The following is a 19,050-nucleotide window of genomic DNA, read 5'->3' as shown; positions in this document are numbered from 1 at the left end:
TGATCACCTTAAATCTTATTTCATGTTTAAAAACTGGACTAATCATGCCAACATCAGAAGTGATTGTTAAGAATTAAACAAATGTATGTGTGCACAAAAAAATGCCTGAAGTGAAGTGAAGTCACTCAGTCGTGTCCGACTCTGTTCGACCCTGTGGACTGTAGCCCTCCAGGCTCCTCTGTCCATGGGATTCTCCAGGCGAGAATACTGGAATGGGTTGCCCATTTCCTTCTCCAGGGGATCTTCCCAACCCAGGGATCGAACCGGGTCTCCTGCATTGCAGGCAGACGCTTTATCCTCTGAGCCACCAGGGAAGCCCCCCACCCCCCCAAAAAAATGCCTGCTACTGCTGCTAAGTCACTTCAGTCATGTCCGACTCTGTGCGACCCCACAGACGGCAGCCCACCAGGCTCCCCTGTCCCTGGGATTCTTCGGGCAAGAACACTGAAGTGGGTTGCCATTTCCTTCTCCAATGCATGAAAGTGAAAAGTGAAAGTGAAGTCGCTCAGTCGTGTCCGACCCTCAGCGACCCCTGGACTGCAGCCTACCAGGCTCCTCCGTCCATGGGATTTTCCAGGCAGGAGTACTGGAGTGGGGTGCCATTGCCTAGATGTATATAAATGGATGGCTTCCCGGATGAATGAGATTAAAGAATCTGCCTGCAACATGGCAGACCCGGGTTCAATTCTTGGATTGTGAAGATCCCTGGATAAGGGAACAGCTACCCACTCCAGTATTCTTGCCTGGAGAATTCCATGGAATTTTTTAAAACAAGAAATACAATAAATGAATATAAGATTACTGGAGAATGGAGGTTTAATTGCTATTTTAAGACATATCATCTTTAGCATATGTACAAGCTTATTCCCTGATCCTGGATTTATTTTTCATAGTATGAACTTATATACTAATGGTTTTTACCACTATCTATACATGGCAGGAAAACATCCTTGTCTGAATAAATATACTTCAGGTATCTAATGATGCTGATTTTATTTTTTTTATGTATTTTAAAGTCATTTAAGATATAAGAAATATAGCAATGTGAATGACATTTTTTGGGTAAAATCCAATGAGCTTTGTGATCATTTATTTCTTTCTCCTCCGAAAGAAGGTAGGTAGGTAGCCTTTAATGTTCTCTCTGAGTCACCTATGAAAAAGCATAGGCCTCACTTCTTAAGCTGCAGAACTCTAGAGAATTATTCCCCTAAAATAACAGCTTATGTAAATAACTCCACAAAATAATATGACTTAGAAAAGAAGACCCAAGATGACCCTTTAATTAACCAACATTAGGACTCAAAGCTCCCGGAGTCTTGGGGGTTTTTCACTTCAATACTTAGCTAAACAGATTCAGATTATGCAATAGCCTAAACAAACTCAGCGTTGATATTGTTTATGAAAAGTAGAAAAATAAGTACAAAATTGGTATGCATCCTTCTAAAAAGACAGCCTTAAAATATTCACTTAGATGAAAGTCAAAATGGGCCCCTCATTTTTCTGACCTGCGTAGCAATAACCTGGGTTTATGACTTAACCTGCCCACCTCAAGAAGTGGTAATAACAGCCATTATTTTCCGTGGAAAAAGTGCCTGTAACCATGTCATCCTCTGATAAATCATACCAATTGCATCTTATTGTCTAACCAATGGTTCAATTAACTCACATCACCACTCAATTTATCAAATTAAAAGGGAAGGGCTTTGTGTGTTCTAGTAATTGTTTCATTAACATAAAACTAGTTAAGAACCAGGAAGCTTCAGATCTCGACGCATATAGTCCTTACACAGTTTTTGTTTTGAATTGCTCTGATGGTTGTACACTGACATAGCTCGTGTCTTCTCTTAGTTGTCATGATTATTCTTTCGTATGGCTATTAATGTGGCAGGATTTTGCAGAAGACAAACAGAGTATGATAGAACAAAATGGTAACCGTAATTTTGAAAGTCTGGGCATGTATTTAAGCATTCTAAAAACTTTAAAATGAACATTGCTATCAGTTCAGTAGGGGAGTGTGGTCTTTATGAAAGAGCTATGTTAGAATAATATATTCAAAGATTTTTAAGTTTTGAGATCAAGGAAATTTATAGTAAATTTGAAATGATTCTTAAAACTTTTTGTCTCAGCAGAATAGACAGCAATTCTGTTATTCCATTTCACATAAATGTATCAAGTTGAAATACTTGAGAGGTATTGTCCAATAAAAAATAATTTTGGAAATTTTAAGTCAGGTGATTAGAGAAGTCACCCTTATCTCAGTCATCTCATAGTTATCTCTTCCAAAAAGAATGGCACAAATGCATATTTAAACCAGTGTCCTGATCATAATGCAGTAATAATAACTAATCTGTCCCACTATATAACAATTTGCACAACTCTTTCACATTATTTTAATGTTATAATAACCATGTAAATTAAAAAGTCATCACTCCTACCTTGTGGATGTAAGAGCTGAGGTTTCGAGGGGTTACATTACCCATGTTGAGTTGCTCAGCTATGTTAAAACAAAGGTACATACAGTCTAGTTAAAGACAATATCCTTGGAATAAGAAAACCAGCTTTGATGCTTATCAATTGAGAAGTCTTGGTTAATTCATTTTAAATCTCTGCTACATTTCTCACCTCTAAAGTAAGGGTCCTGCCACCTAGCATTATGATTGTGTTAGATGAAATGTGTGAGTGAAAGCACTTGGTATGTTGCATACACACTCAGTAAATACTGTCTTTATTTCTCCTTGTGATGCCTTGGAGTGATGCCTTGTCGCCATCCTTATTCATTTTACCCACTACCAAATGGGGCTTCCCTGGTGACTAGGATGGTAAAGAATCTGCCTGCAATTCCGTAGACTCAGGAGATTGCTTTCGATCCCTGGGTTGGGAAGATCTCCTGGAGAAAGGAGTGGCAACCTCATTCCAGTATTCTGGCCTGGAGAATCCCATGGACAGAGGAGCGTGGTGGGCTACAGTTCATGGGTTGCAAAGAGTCGGACATGACTGAGTGACCAACACTTTCACACTTTCACCACCAAAAAGACCTGGACATTTGGATCATGTTTCTGGTAATGTTCACAGCTGATTCTACGCTGATCTTTGTCCTTTTATTCCTAATAGTGAATTTGCACATTTATATCCAGGGAAATAATTGAGAAAGTTACTTTTGACCATTTCTACCAGTGTGAGTGTGCTCAGTCACTTCAGTGGTATCTGACTCTTTTTGACCCTGTGGACTATAGCTTACCAGTTCCCCTGTCCATGGGATTCTCTAATCAAGAATACTGGCATGGGTTGTTGTGCCCCCATCCAGGAGATCGTCCCGATCCAGGGATCAAACTCAAATCTCCTGCATCTCCTTCATTGCAGGAGGATGGTTTACCCACTGAACCACTCAGGAAGCCCACTGGAGAATCCGTGAACTCAAGATTCCTCATAATAAATTAATCACCTTCTTACCTGATTGGTTGTTATTTAGAATTCTTCTCATGGCAGCCCTGTAATCCGAGTATTCTTGTTCTTAGTTTGAATTCATTTTATCATTGTTGTCTCAGTCTTGAGGACTCAGTTTTCAGGCTAATTTCAACTCTCCTTCCTATTTCTTTTCCTGAATCCAATTAGGTGCAAAATCTTATCCTGACAATTTCAGCTTTGAATTGCCTCTCACATCCTTTTCTTTCCTTGTGTTTCCAATTTCCAACTCTGATTTAGGCCATTTGGCTACATAGTTGGAGTAGTGCTAAAACCTTTCAATTTGTTATCCCACCTCCTACTAATCTCTGTTATCAGCCTTATCGTGTTTGTTTCTAAATTAACCTTCTAAAATACTATTTTAATCATGTCATCCTATTCAAAACCTGTGTTTTCCTAATGCTTTCAAGATTGGGTCTAAACTCCTTCACATGGTACTAAAGATCTGCAATCATTTTGTCACCTTATTTCCCCAGGTGCCCATATAAAAAAGGTCTACTATTATTTCCAAGGCACATATGATAATTGTATAACTCTGAAATTTTATTCTCATCATATTGTCCATTTGGAATTATTTTGATTCTTGTTCTAGACTTTCTAAAACCAACCTCTTCCTCACCACAACTAAGATTGCATCTTAGTAAAATAATAACTGATATATCTTGTCCAATTTAATTTATTTTTCCTCCCTTTTTACTACTTCTTTCTCTCTACAGCCGTATATTAAAAAATTTAAGGACTATGAGTGTCACTACTCTCAAATCCCCATATTGCATAGTACACAGAGTGTGTACCACAAATGCATGCTAATTAAATTGCAAAAAAACAATGTATGTAGCTACAGATACTAACAGATGCTCAACATATATTTCAATTTAATTTAAAATAAGGTACAACTCTTAAGAAGAACCAAAAAGTGAATTTTCTCTTTATAATGTAAATCTCAATTATAAGATGGAGTAATGGATATCAAGATCTGCTTTCAGTCTCTTAATGTGCACCAGAAATTAGCCCAACACAGAGCCCTCTGTACTTTAAAAGTAATATAATACATGGTACAACTATAGCTACAGTGCAGGTATTCACAAGCAAAAGAGAATAATCAATCTAATGATCTAGTCAATTTGAGAAAGACATAATTTTGTGTCACTTAACTCTCATCTCTGTTTGGGCCATTAAAGGAACCCTTATTCAAGAGTTGTGGTTGCCAGGGGAGGAGATATAGGGGAGGGATGGATTGGGAATTTGGGATTAGCAGATGCAAACAATTATACATAGAATGGATAAACAACAGGTCCTACTGAACCTGGATCAGGCATTACAGGCAGGTTGACCATTTGAGCCCCCAGGGAAGCCATATAGCACAGGGAACTATATTCAACATCCTGTGATAAACCATAATGGAAAAGAATCTGAAAAAGAAAGTATACATACAAGGAACTCTACTCAGTACTCTGTGGTGACCTAAGTAGGAAGGAAATCCAAAAAAGGGGATATGTATATATAGATAGATAGATAGTTGGCTCACTTTGCTACACAGGAGAAACTACCCCAACACTGTAAAGCAACCATGTGCTAAGTTGTTTCAGTCGTGTCTGACTCTATGCAACCCTATGGATGGTAGCCCATCAGGTTCCTCTGTCCATGAGATTCTCCAGGCAAGAATAGTGGACTTCGTTGCCATTTCTCTCTTCAATAGCAACTCTGCTGCTGCTGCTGCTAAGTCGCTTCAGTCGTGTCCAACTCTGTACGACCCTACAGACGGCAGCCCACCAGGCTCCCCCGTCCCTGGGATTCTCCAGGCAAGAACACTGGAGTGGGCTGCCATTTCCTTCTCCAAACATGAAAGTGAAGAGTGAAAGTAAAGTCGATCAGTCGTGTCTGACTCTTAGCGACCCCATGGACTGCAGCCTATCAGGCTCCTCCATCCATGGGATTTTCCAGGCAAGAGTATTGGAGTGGGGTGCCATTGCCTTCTCCAATAGCAACTCTACTCCAAAAAAATTAATTAAAAAAAATTTTTCTAAAAAAATACTACAAAGTCAGAAATGAAAAAGACCCACCACCATATTTTAATCTCTGGCTTTTATACCTAGTTACAAGTTCATTGCTAAGCAACATATACAGGGATAAAATATGACTCTTCAGTGTTTAAATCTCCATTCTGGTCTAATATACACCAATAAAGACTGACTCATCAAAAACAAACAAAAGAAAGAATGTATATGTATGTATAACCAAATCACTTTGCTGTACAGCAGAAATTAACACAACATTGTAAATCAACTACACTTCAGTAAAAGGGATTTTTAAAAAACAAACCCTTAAAAAAAAAAAAAACACCCTTATTTATTGTGACCAAAGCATCTATAATGTCAGAGAAGATATCAGATGCATCCCAGTGCTTCCATAAGTAGTGACTTGCTCCTTCCAGGGTCACTGCCAAATCACATCCTTGGTGGGGATATTTCTAGTAGCTCTATAAAGATAATTTTTTAAATAGTTTTAAAGCCTGCCTGTTTGAAAGTATTTTGACAAGTTTTGAAGGCTGTGCAGTTAGTCTGAATGTGCCATTTCCTTCACATCTCTCAAGTGGGAAATCACTAGAGATCTAACCAGTGATTTAGGGCTCATCCGTGCTGGAGAGAAGCTTCAATGGTTCATTAATGAAGGCTGATTCCCACTCCTGCTGCCTTTGATTCTGGTTTTAACATAGGCTTCCTATCTGTGTGACTGTCACAGGCATCACACAAGCACAGAGACGGCAGTTGAGAAACCAGAAAGTTATTTTTCAATTACATATAGGCAGCCTCACTCATTATACAAAAAAAATAAATTACTACTGCTGCTACTAATAAAATAATGTAATCTTTTCATATCACTCAAGTGACTCAGATGTATTGTTTCTAAGTCATTGTCAGTATATGAACCTGTGCTCTAGAGCCCGGGAGCTACAACTACTGAAGCCCACATGCCCCAGAGCCCTTGTTCTGCAAGAGAAGCCACCACAGTGAAAAGCCTGCGCACCACAGCTAGAGAGTAGGCCCATTCTCCTCAACTAGAGAAAAGCCCTCAAAGTAACAAAGACCCAGTACTGCCAATAAATGAATAAATAAATAAAATCATATTGAAAAATGGTGAAATCTGAATAATTTTTGTACTCTAGTTAATAGTATTTCCCCAAAGTTAATGTCTACGTTTTGAGAACTAGATCATGTTAACTAGTGCGTTGGGAGTTCCCTGGTGATTCAGCAGCAAAGTATTTGCCTGCAATGCAGGAGATGCAGGAGACTTGGGTTCAATCCCTCTGTCAGGAAGATTCCCTGGAGGAGGAAATAGCTACCCACTCCAGTGTTTTTGCTGGGAAAATCCCATAGACAGAGGAGCCTAGTGTGCTGCAGTTCATGGGGTTGCCAAGAGTTGTACACGACTGAGTAACTGAGTGCACACACACACACACACACACACACACGAGTAATGTGTTAACATGAGAGAAAACTAGATGAAGCATTTACAAGAGCTCTTGTGCCATCTTTGTAACTTTTCTCCAAATCTAAAATTATTCCAAAATAAAAAGTAACCAAAAGAGAGTTGAGAGAGATAGCAAAGATGGTACTTCTTGATTTCTCTGCAGCTGTTGGGTTGTTGTTAGAAATATAAAACCTAAAGTAAGATTAGCACTCAATAACAAATCCAAACAACATACACAGAAATTATAATAGGAACAATTTCCATCATTGTGTACGTAAAAAACAGCTGACTGTTAGGCTGAGTTCACATAACCACTCATGTCCAAATTTCATTTTCCTCTTCCAACCTTGTTTAGATACAGTCTAAATCATCATCCCACATTTGTCTAGAAAGTATAAGCTCTCTATTCTAGATCTCAAAGAATTAAAGCAACTGAGAATCCACAGTGTGTACTAGTCATTATTCATAACAAGCATAAAGTTTGGTGAGTATTTACAAACAAGAGAAAGTATAAAACTGACCCCATACGCAACCATTAAATAGAGATGTAATGTTTGTTGTATTCAAATTCAACTAAGAAAAGAATAAACTTTACATATTACAGGAGGAAATCCCTTTTATATGATCTTGCTGAGTTTCTTAACTGCTCTGTGCTTCAGTTCCTTCATCTAAAGTCCCAAAAATCAGAGCTGATCATAAAAACATCTGGGTTCTTGGTTTGCCAAAAAGATTAAATGAAATAATGGAGAATATTCCTTATAGTAAGCATTCCGTGACATTTTATGAGTTTCCTTATCACTTAGAATCCCAGTGCTGTTGACACAAAAGCTATTGGTAAATAGAGCTGTAGATAGGAATGGGTATAAACTCTAAGGCCTAAAGCATTCTATGTGCCTTCTAAACACCATAAAACTTCTGTTAAACAAGGGGAGTTCCACAATGGCTCGAATGGTAAAGAATCTGCCTGCAATGCAGGAGCCACAGGAGACACAGGTTTGATCCCTGGGTCAGGAAGATCCCTTGGAGGAGGAAATGACAACCCACTCCAGTATTCTTGCCTGGAATTGCCTGGAAAATCCCATGGACAGAGGAGCCAGATGGGCTACAGTCCATAGGGTCCCAAAGAGTCAGAAATGACTGAGCACTCATACCTATTGTTAAACAGAAATGGTTACAGGTGGCAAGTCAATATAAGTGAATGGATATTAGATGAGGCCAAATTAGAGCTGAACAAAATTCAGCATGCATTCCAAATGGGGAGTTCCTACTTAGTCTTCCATAATGTCTGTTTCAGCCTTGAGGTACTTAGTCAAGTTAATGGATGCTCACAGTGCTATGCAAAATGTGCCAAGGTCAGGCCCAGCCGATAACTAAATAGATAACCTGCCCCATTCCTATTGCTTGGGCTGGGACAATTTGAAACAGAATTTAGAGTTTGCAGACAATATATTCTACCAAAATAAGAGATGTTGTCGGTATCCTGCTTGGGAACTTCAACAACAGGTGTTTGACTTCTTGGATGGATGGATGAGCTTGGTCTTGGACAGCCCCTCTTCCCAGATTGGAGCCTTTAGTGTCCTCTCTTACCTCCTTAGGCAGTATCATAGCGTTTAAAGTGGCAGACACGATGATGTCCCTCCCCAAGGGGCCACTCTCTTTTTAAAGGTAAAAGCAGTGGAGCCAAGATTAACTCAGCACCCATGGGTGGGTTGGAAGAGGTATTGGGAAATGCCGCGCTCCAGCTCTTCACTCTCTTCCCTTGTTTTTGTTCCCAGATCGCCGCCTTGACACACTATCTGCTTAAACAATTCTGCCATCTAGTGGGCACGTCCCATCCTACCGCTTGTCCTTTTGGGCTTTCCCCGTTCTGGTGATTGAGAAGGCAATGGCACCCCACTCCAGTACTCTTGCCTGGAAAATCCCTTGGACCGAGGAGCCTGGAAGGCTGCAGTCCAGGGGTCGCTGAGGGTCGGACACGACTGAGCGACTTCACTTTCACTTTTCACTTTCATGCATTGGAGAAGGAAATGGCAACCCACTCCAGTGTTCTTGCCTGGAGAATCCCAGGGACGGGGGAGCCTGGTGGGCTGCCGTCTATGGGGTCGCACAGAGTCCGACACGACTGAAGCGACTTAGCAGCAGCAGCCGTTCTGGTGATGAGCTGGTTGATGGTCACGGTCGAAGCGTGGGGCTCCAGTGGTAGGTAGTAAGTGGAGAAGTGGGGAGGGAAACCGTAACTCTCTTGTTAGGCGAAAATGCCCAAATCTTCAAAGACCTTCCAGTGCCCAAAAATCTGTGATGAAAATCCTCCTGGGTCTCAACCATCTTTGAGGGCAGTCCCTTGTAAGCCCTGCCCCCTCTGTTAGCTGAGAGCTGAGTGTGCCCTGCTCTGGGCTCCATGCTGACTTTTTTGAAAAGGAAAGGTTATTTGTTCTTCTACAGATATACAGAGAAGATAGAGGATTACTTCTAACTCAACACTCTTTGCTTTCTAACGTAGTTTATCCATATTAGATTTGAAAACTCTGATATTAATGAATTGTCATATTTTAATCAAGTTATGGCAATATACTAATAAAAATATTATAATTAAGACTGCCTATTACCATTGTGTGTTAGTCACCCAGTCGTGTCAAACTCTGCTACCCCATGGACTGTAGCCTGAAGACCCCTCTGTTCATGGGATTTTCCAGGCAAGAATACTGGAGTGGGTTGTATTTCCTCTTTCAGGCGATCTTCCCAACCCTGGGATCCAATCTGTGTCTCCTGCATCTCCTGCATTGACAGGCAGATTCTTTACCACTGAGCCACTTGGGAAGCCCTGGGATAAAATATCAAGTTGGAAAAATAATTATTTCCATTAATATGAAAGTATTTCTAGGATATTGATTTTAAAAACGAGCAATGGAATGCTTGTTTAAGAATAAAAATATAATTTCATGACAAGCCAAAATATTAGGATTGTTCACAACATTTCAAATAAGCATAGATTCAACAGGAAATTTTTATTAATACATTTGTGTTACCATTAACCTGAGAGCAATTTGAACATTTTCCCCACGAATCAGTACAGTGAGTGCTGAAAATAGAAAACTTCAGGATATTTTTCTTGTCACAAACTAAATAATAGTCACTTGTGGAACATTTTATAAAGTACAAATTAGAAGATAATAATCTAGAAAATTATAATCATTTTCTCAGTCTCCTGATTTAAATGTTGATATTATATAATTTTTAGTAAACTTCTGATTTTTTTTTTTTTTTGGTTGAGGTGGTTCTTGTTTTGTGTTTCTGCTGACTTTCCCTTGTGGTTATCATTTCTTTATGTATTTTATAATTTTTATTGTGATTTTGTCTTCAGTTGGTATTCTATTATTGCTGCTATAATTTCTTATCATATGTCTGTTTTCCTTTGGAGGCTTATATACTCTGCATTATAGAACAGTCCCTGTGTTTGTTTTCACAGAATGCCCCAGAGGTTTTTTTTTGTCTAAGACTAGATAGTCCATTTATTTCTCTACTTAGGAATCATACACAACATGGATGTATAATTTTGGACTCTATACTTGAGGTTTTTATTTCTCATGGAAGATTTACATCTTCATTACATGGTAAGCAATCTTAATTTTTCCCAGGCTGTTCTTTAAGAAAGAGGCAGCCCTTCCAGTCTTTACCTCCCATATTGGAGCTCATCCAACTACGTTTGATTGTCAGTATCCCAAGGACCAGAGCCTTCACTCATATGCTCACGCTTGCCTATGGTTACTCTCCTTCACTCTGAAACTAGGAATTTTCTTGTCTTTCTTTGTAACTCATTTTTGTGTAGTTACCCAAACAATGCTGTTATATTTGATATAGCATTTTATGCGTTTTTGTTAAGGGGACGTGGTTCATCTTGGGTCAGTCTGCCATAGTGCTGGAACTCAATTCTTTCCCCGTCTGTATGTTTTTTCATACAGTTGAAAGTGGTACTCTTTGTTCTTACACTGAATTACTTCTTAAATAAGAGAGGAAAAAATGTCATGTCATTCAACCCCTTCCAAGCTTCAGGGGTCAGTATCTAAGTCCTGCTCCATCTGTCCTTCTACTTAGGCATATCCAGTACTGCCATCTGTTTCTAACATGTTTTATATTATGATGTCGTGACCATTGCTTTTTGACACTTATTAAGAACCACTAGGGTGTGAAAGAACCAAAGTGTATAAATAATATACTTAATATTCGTATAAAGCCAGTCATTCGCCACACAATTATAGGGATTTAATTACATTATAGGGATTTAATTACATTAAAACCCATGAACTCAATTTTTAGAGCTGGAAACTACCTTAAAAAATATTTCATTTGTAACCAACTTTTATAAATGAGAAAACCAAGGCCCTGAGAGTTCAAGAATAATTTCCTAAGGTCTCTGCAATACTTGCACCAAAATAGCACTAAGGCCTTGAGTCTGCTGTTCAGAATTAACCTAACCTTCTAATGTCAAATGAGTATCTTTAATTAAACTTATTAATCTCTTTATTAAACATTAATAATAAAATTTAAAGCATTTATTCAGACATGTAGACAGTTGTCTATGCAATGTATAAAATTTTAGTGTTAATTTTCTTACTTTATAGAGTTCACTTATGTTATACTTGGTTCAAACAATTTCGCCATTTTCTTTTTAAAATTGCAACATGATTAATGAAAACAACTAAATGCTAACTAAAAGTCTTTATGAACAAATACATGCCATTTTACAAGTATATCTGTAAATGTTTCATTAACATTTAACTGTGTGATTAAAACTTCTGACTATATGGATCACATAAGCTTTCATTCTCTCATGGTACTCTTGATTTTACTTTTGTGTAATCTGTGCTTCTTTTTATCCTCTGTTGATTCTGATACAGATTTTATGAAGATGGTGTGACAAGCCAAGTATATGTTGCTTAAGTGTTTACTTTCACACCCCTTGCCCTGCCTTGAAGAGTTCTTGTGTCTCGTGAGAAAGTTTTCTATTCATAAGGATTTCAGGATAACATTTTATCTTTCCCCCAAGAGACTCAAATTTTTTTCCTCAAAACTTGGATACAATTTGTTTAAAACTTTTCATGGCCAACTTTTTCTCTCTGGACCAAAGTAATAATTCTATACACATTTCCCTAATATGTCAGTTCTACAGTCAGACACGACTGAGCGACTGAACTGAACTGAACAAAGTTAATATTAGCAACAAGGTTTAAATAGATTGATTCTTAATTCTGAGTATCTGAAAAGAATACGTAAACAATGATTTTCCCAAGGGCTGATGCTAATGCTGGGCTAGGATGACAATCTAAAATTCATTTGGTATTTAGATTAGGGCAGATATTAGTTCCCCACCCCTCAAACACAGAACCCCCTGGCAGGCATGTTGAATTTACACTCATTCAAGAGGTGATATTTAGGATGTTGTGTTTTTTTTCCAAAACTGGCACAGACATTAGATAACTAATATGTGAAAAGGCACATGGATATTAAAATGCTACAGGAGGTCTGGCTCTCCGAGGCTTGGTTTTAGAAAATAGTATGCACCAAATGTTTCAGGGAAAAGCATAAAATCTACATTATGTACCTAATTGTAGTGTATTGCATCACAGAGCTGGGGATTTTTTTCTTCCCTGACCACAGCTGGTGATAACAATATGCCCCGGAGCATGAAAGAATCAAGCACCGTGAATATAGGGCTGCTTCTTACTGTGTTTTTTCTGAAAGGGTGGGGAAAGATGCTAGCTTCAAAACTTTCTATATACACCAATGATAGCACTCTTAACTTAACAGAGTCTATGGCTGTGGGCTAAAATACTGACCAGATTTAGCCACTATCATGAGGAAATGAACTGGAGAAGAAGGAACACAGCAGTCAAGTATATACCATTGCAGATCTGGGTAGGGGACAAACTGTATTTATAAGAGGGTACCACTGGGATTCCAAAAAAGTCCCTGGTATTAATGAGGAGCCTACCTTGTTAAAACATGTCACGGAATTGAGCTGGTCCCAATAGGCCACTCTTCTCTCATTATGTCAGAAGCTGGCCATACAAAGTGGGGTGTAGAGGAGTGAAAAGTGTTCAAATGGAGTAGTCATGTTGTGCCTTTCGAAACTGACACCACCATCACCCAAGTAAAACGAAAGCAGAGGCTTCCAGCCTTGCTCCCTGCTACATCCTTACCTAGATATAAAGTATTTCTATAGGAACAAGGAAAAAACCCTCCAGACATGGTATCTGTTGCACCTTATACAGAATAGTTTTTGGAGTCACTCTCTCAATTTTTTCTTCCTTTTAGCACATCTACAAGGGATGTCAAATTTTTAGAGTAAATCACATTCCATGTACCACAGTTCAGTTTTGGATAGGATAACACCTGTCTCCAAAAACGAATTGGATTATTTTTAAGTCAGATTTTATTATACTTATTCTTTTCTTTAAAAATTTTGTCTTTTGGACTCTGTGGGAGAAGGAGAGGGTGGGATGATTTGGGAGAATGGCATTGAAATATGTATAACATCATATATGAAACGAGTTGCCAGTCCAGGTTCGATGCATGATACTGGATGCTTGGGGCTGGTGCACTGGGACCCAGAAGGATGGTATGGGGAGGGAGGAGGGAGGAGGGTTCAGGATGGGGAACACATGTATACCTGTGGCAGATTCATTTTGATATATGGCAAAACCAATACAATATTGTAAAGTTAAATAAAATAAAATTTAAAAAAATAAAAATAAAGTTTCAAATAACTCACTAGTAAAAAAAAATTTTGTCTTTTATATGTTAAATTATTATTATGCAAAATTATATTTAGGTAAATACCCAGCTCCTAAGAATTCAAAAATTTTTTATCTCTGCACACTTAATAATAGATGGAATATGAGTAATTTCTTTTTTTATTGGATGATTCCATTTATATAGCATCTAATGACATTTTAGAAATGAGAAACAGATACATGATTTCCAGGAGTTAGAGACAGTAGGAGTTGAGGATGAGTTGTTTCTTATTTTGCAGTAAGAGACAATGTTGCAGAGAAAATAAATGACTTTATTTTTTCAATACAACAGCTTTGTCCAAAAATTTACCAACTTTGCAATATTTGAACCACATGGTCATGAAGCCAGCATGGTAGACAGAGGTCCTGCTTGTCCTCCTGAAATAAATTTTTTCCCTGTCATCAGCTTTCATGTTCCTATTGCTCTTTCCCACTCTTTCTTTTTTCCCTTTTTCTCTGCATTCTCTCATTCTCCTGTATCAGCATCTCCAATTTGCATTTCATTTTTTTTAATTTAAAAACTTACTATCAATGCAGTGTAGATTAGTTTGTGAACTGTACTGTAAACTGACTTTTAATGGAAATAAGAGTTTTGTGTCATACTGCCATCTAATGGTGTCCATGATGTTGGGCCTCTTCCATAATTGACTGCACATATTTAATGAAAGAACAAGCTTCCCAGATGGCTCAGCAGTAAAGAATCCACCTGCAATGCAGGAGACACAGGACACATGGGTTCCATCCCTGGGTCAGGAAGATCCCTTGGAGGAGGAAATGGCAACCCACTCCAGTATTCTTGCCTGAAAAATCCTATGGACAGAGACGCTTGGTGGGCTACAGTTCAAAGAGTCTCAAAGAGTCAGACACGACCGAGCACAGCACAGCACAGCAACAGAAGAACAAGTTATTAATTAAAAGGCAATTCTCAGACTTGAAGAATTTGGGGGGAAAAATGTTTTATATAATACAAAGAATGAACACCTTTAAAACCAGTTTTCATGTTTTAAGTCATTTGCATATCAAAATAGTAGATTTCTTTAGAGCTGATTTTAATATCAGAGATTAAACCAGGACATTTATTTCTGTAGCTTGTACTCTAATAATTTCTCCCTACTGCTGCTGCTAAGTCACTTTAGTCGTGTCCGACTCTGCAACGCCATAGACGGCAGCCCTATAGCCAAAGATTTTCAGTAATTATCAACCTACCTATTAGTCTGATAATTCACAGGTAGCATACAGATTCATTTTTTCATTTGTGTATGTTTTCTGAGGTTTTACACTGGAGCTGGCCAAGACCCCTAGGTATTTCCTTTTAAAAGGCAAGCATGCACCCTTTTAGTGCTTCTATCACACTCACAGGAAGTGGTTATCTTCATGGAAAGTGAAAGTGATAGTTGCCCGGGCATGTCCCTCTCTCTGTGACCCCATGGACTGTGGCCCGCCAGGCTCCTGTGTCCATGGAATTCTCCAGGCCAGAATACTGGAGTGGGTAGCCAGTGCCTTCTCCAGGAATTTTCCCAACCCAGGGGTCGAACCCAGGTCTCCTGCGTTGCAGGCAGATTCTTTGCCATCTGAGTCACATCTATATGGAGGGAGAATGGAAAAGCCCTCTGACTAGCTCTAGCTCTAGTTTCAGTTTCTTCCAGTTCTGTAGCTGCTTTGGGAATTCTTTTGCCTTGGCTGAGGAATTTACTTCCTGAACTTCAGTTTTCTTAGCTCTTAGTTGAAAGGGTAGAGTAGTTTATTTCTAAGGTACCCTATTGCTTCAAAAGCATGTCATTTTTACGTCATAGCCATCTAGGACACATGTAGGAACATAGTTTAATTCAACAACATGGGCCAAAAGTCTTTACAGTCATAGCTTTGTTCCTGAGACCATCTGATATAGTGAGAGGTAGAAAATAGTGACTATGCATCAGGTAAGTAAATTCTAGCTAGCTATTAAGAATACTCTTATCCCCACGTTGCTAATCCAGTCTGTCATATTATCTGAAAAATAAGCCATTGCAAGATGATTTTTTTAAACACAAAGTAAGAGAATGTACACAGAATTAAAATGAGCCTATCAAGATTAAAATAATATTCGAGATAATATTTTTATCTTTGTATTTTATATGTACATTGTGTCTACATAATAGGCATGGAGACACAAAGAAGCATATTAATTATCCTGACATAGTACATTTTAGGTGTAGGAGAGCTTTACTCTAAGTCACTATCAATGTAAAACAGCAGAGAGAAGAGTAAAATAGTACATGGTCAAAACAAGAATGCAGTAGTAACAGACTAAAATTGGGATTACAGAAGCTTATTAAATCAGATGGAGACAGGTTTGATCAGACAGGTCTAATGCACAAAGAATAGCAGTGTTTGGAACACCACTGACAAAAATCACCACAATTTTATTCAAACTCCTAATTGTGAGACTTCCATGAAGAAATGAATGTAATACTTCTGGAACTATCTCTATAAGGTTCATGATTTCAGAAATTTTAAATATGTAAGATTGTCTCTTAAAGCAATTTAATGTTTTCAATTAATCACTCTACTTACTAAGAAGGCAAAAGGGAAGAAATCTGCAGTTATAAAAATTTTTACCCAAGGAGAATATAGGTTTCAGGGAAATTTTGGTTTTGCTTAAAGAAAAAAAAAAAGCCTAGTGACTGTGAAGATGGTAGAAAACAGCTAGGAAAGTTTGAGTTCAAAATTAGAAATAAGTTCACAAACTCTCGTGCTTTCCCTTCCTTCTTTTTTCCTTCCTTCCTTCTCTTTTCTTTCTCTTGTTTTCCTTTAATTTTCAATAATTTTCAGTTAGGTTAGACAGGTCTTAAGGAAAACAAAAAGTGAGAAAGAGCTGTTCATTTGTTCTTTTCTACCAGGAAGTTATCTAAGAATCAGCTGGGAAAAAAAAATAATCCATCAGTCCACAGTCATATATACGTCATAAATTCTCAAGAATTTATAGTGAAATAAAAATGTTTACTGCCTGTATGGATGTGTTTCCCAGAAACAGAGAAACCAACATCTAATTCAGAGTGCTAGAAGTGTTATCTGATACTACAGATGAAAAAGCAGTATGTTTCATAAACACACAAGTAATAAAATCCTTGAGTAAGTCCTGAAGGGAGAAACAAGAGCCAGGGGCTACAAATCATTAAGAAGATTTAGATTATAAACCAGAGCCTGATCTGCACACCTAGAGAAGAAAGAGTCCCAGACTGGGAAGATTAAAATATCTCAGAATTTGGCATTCATTAAAAGCACAATTTTGAGTTCTTTGGGCTTTTGTGTGTCCTATTGTGCTTTTCGGACCTAGATTAGTCTAGTTACTCAGAACACAGCAGTATAGCTTTGCACTAACGTTGCCCTGTGGCTTAATTTCCCAATTAAACTTAAACAAATTTCTCAAATGCTCATAAAACCCTTGGTGGCAAGATCAGTGCACCTGAATATTTAATTATTTGAATGTCAGTCTAAGACATAGATAATTGGCAGCTAATAGAAAATGCCTAAGACCTGAAAACAAAAGACTCTTCCATGATTGATCAGGATTATCCTATGGTTATCCTAAAGAAGCAAAAAGATAGTAGAAAACTGGGGAAATATAAGAAATAATTAAGACAGAGGAAAAAAGATCCTTGAATTGTAATATTATCCTAGCAGCGGAACTTTGGCTGCGGTTGGATAATAGAATGAATATTAACAGACTATCTATGCATATCACCAGATTAAGTGATTGTTTTTTGCAAAATGCCAGGCATAGCCTAGTTGAAAATATGCTTGTCTTCTTTGGCTCTAATATTTCAACATAAGTAAATATGAAGCTCAGCAAAATAAATATATGTATCAGACAACATTTAACAAAATAAAATTAATTTAGTGACCCTCATAAATCAACTTAATTATACACCTAGTGAAATGGCTGGAGACTTGGCTGGAAGATGATAAACCAGAGGTGGTGGTAAAAGAGTTATTGAGCTCAGGAGGGGTCCCAGTGGGAAGCCCAGGGAATTAGTACTGGGCTCAGTCTTACTTTACATCTTAATTACTGATTTCAAAGAAAGGCTAAACTGCACATTAACTAATTTGCAGATGGTACTAAACTGGCAAACACTGGGAATTGCAGATTAAAAATCCAAAGGGATTTTAAGCCGTTAGAAATAGGAATCAGTACCACCCAATCCTTTCAGTAATAATAACAATGATCATGATGGTGATGAAACAAAAACTCTGGTTAAATTCTTTTGTGGGAACATCGTGGAGAAAGATGTGGAAGAAAGTATTTTTCTTCAAAGCACCTACTCAGGAAACCTAATGTGCAGAAGCATTGATAGAACACACACGGCATCAGATGGAGCAGAAAGGACAGGAATAAGGGATCCCAAAAATACTACGAATGTATATTTCCTGGCCCAATTCTCTTCATGCAGCTGAGAAACATGACCCATCACCCCATTCCCACTATGTGTGCATACCCTTCCTACCACGTGACTCCTCAAGTAACAACCTCTAATTCTTAATCTTCGTATTTATAGTCATCTTGGAACCTAGGGATTCTTCAATTCAAGGTTCTAAACTGTGTTATGTCTGTGAGAATTAAAAGACGCTGTGATCAACATCCATGTTTGCCTCTCATCTTTTTCAAACACAACGGCAGAAGGCTGAGGTGGGGTAGGATAAAGGACAAAAAGAATACACGCATAGCATCTGAGTAGGAAAAACTATTATCGATAAAAAAAATTTTTCAAAAAATGTCTGAAAGCCAGAAAGGAAGGAAATGTGTTTTGAAATGAAACACTGGGTAAAGTCAGCCTAGAACACACAACCAGGGAGTGAAGAATATTGTTTAATGGACCCTCCAAGTGACTCTGGGTTCAGAAGCAGCCAATGACCAAGTAAAGGAAAGAGAAATGAAGTTGAAAGGGGAGTCAATAAAGATCTTTTATGGGACTATTGTGCTAATCCATGCACCCACCCCACCCCCACAACCAAGTCAGAACTCAGATAGTTGGCATTCCCTCCAGGAAAAGCATAGCAAGGCTATTGTCTAAAGAAACTGAACCAAAGCTTAAAGAGAACAGATTCCAATATGGATGTTGCTTTTCAAACCACTGAAAGTCCTCATCGTTCTGGAATTTGGGGAGCTGGAGGCAGGCAACTCATTCTCTGTCCATTTCTTCTCAAGTGAAACCTCTTAAGCCCTGGGCCTACTAGAGCAGTCTTGTTGAGGAGGGAAAAGGGGAAGACATGTGTTCACCACGCCTCCTACAGCACAGAAGGACAGAACTGTTGATATGTGCAGACCTGAGTAGAGACCAATCACCCC

This window comes from Bos javanicus, chromosome 12, assembly GCF_032452875.1.
Source record: "Bos javanicus breed banteng chromosome 12, ARS-OSU_banteng_1.0, whole genome shotgun sequence".
In the NCBI taxonomy this organism is placed as follows: domain Eukaryota; kingdom Metazoa; phylum Chordata; class Mammalia; order Artiodactyla; family Bovidae; genus Bos; species Bos javanicus.
This window is presented reverse-complemented; position numbering follows the sequence as displayed.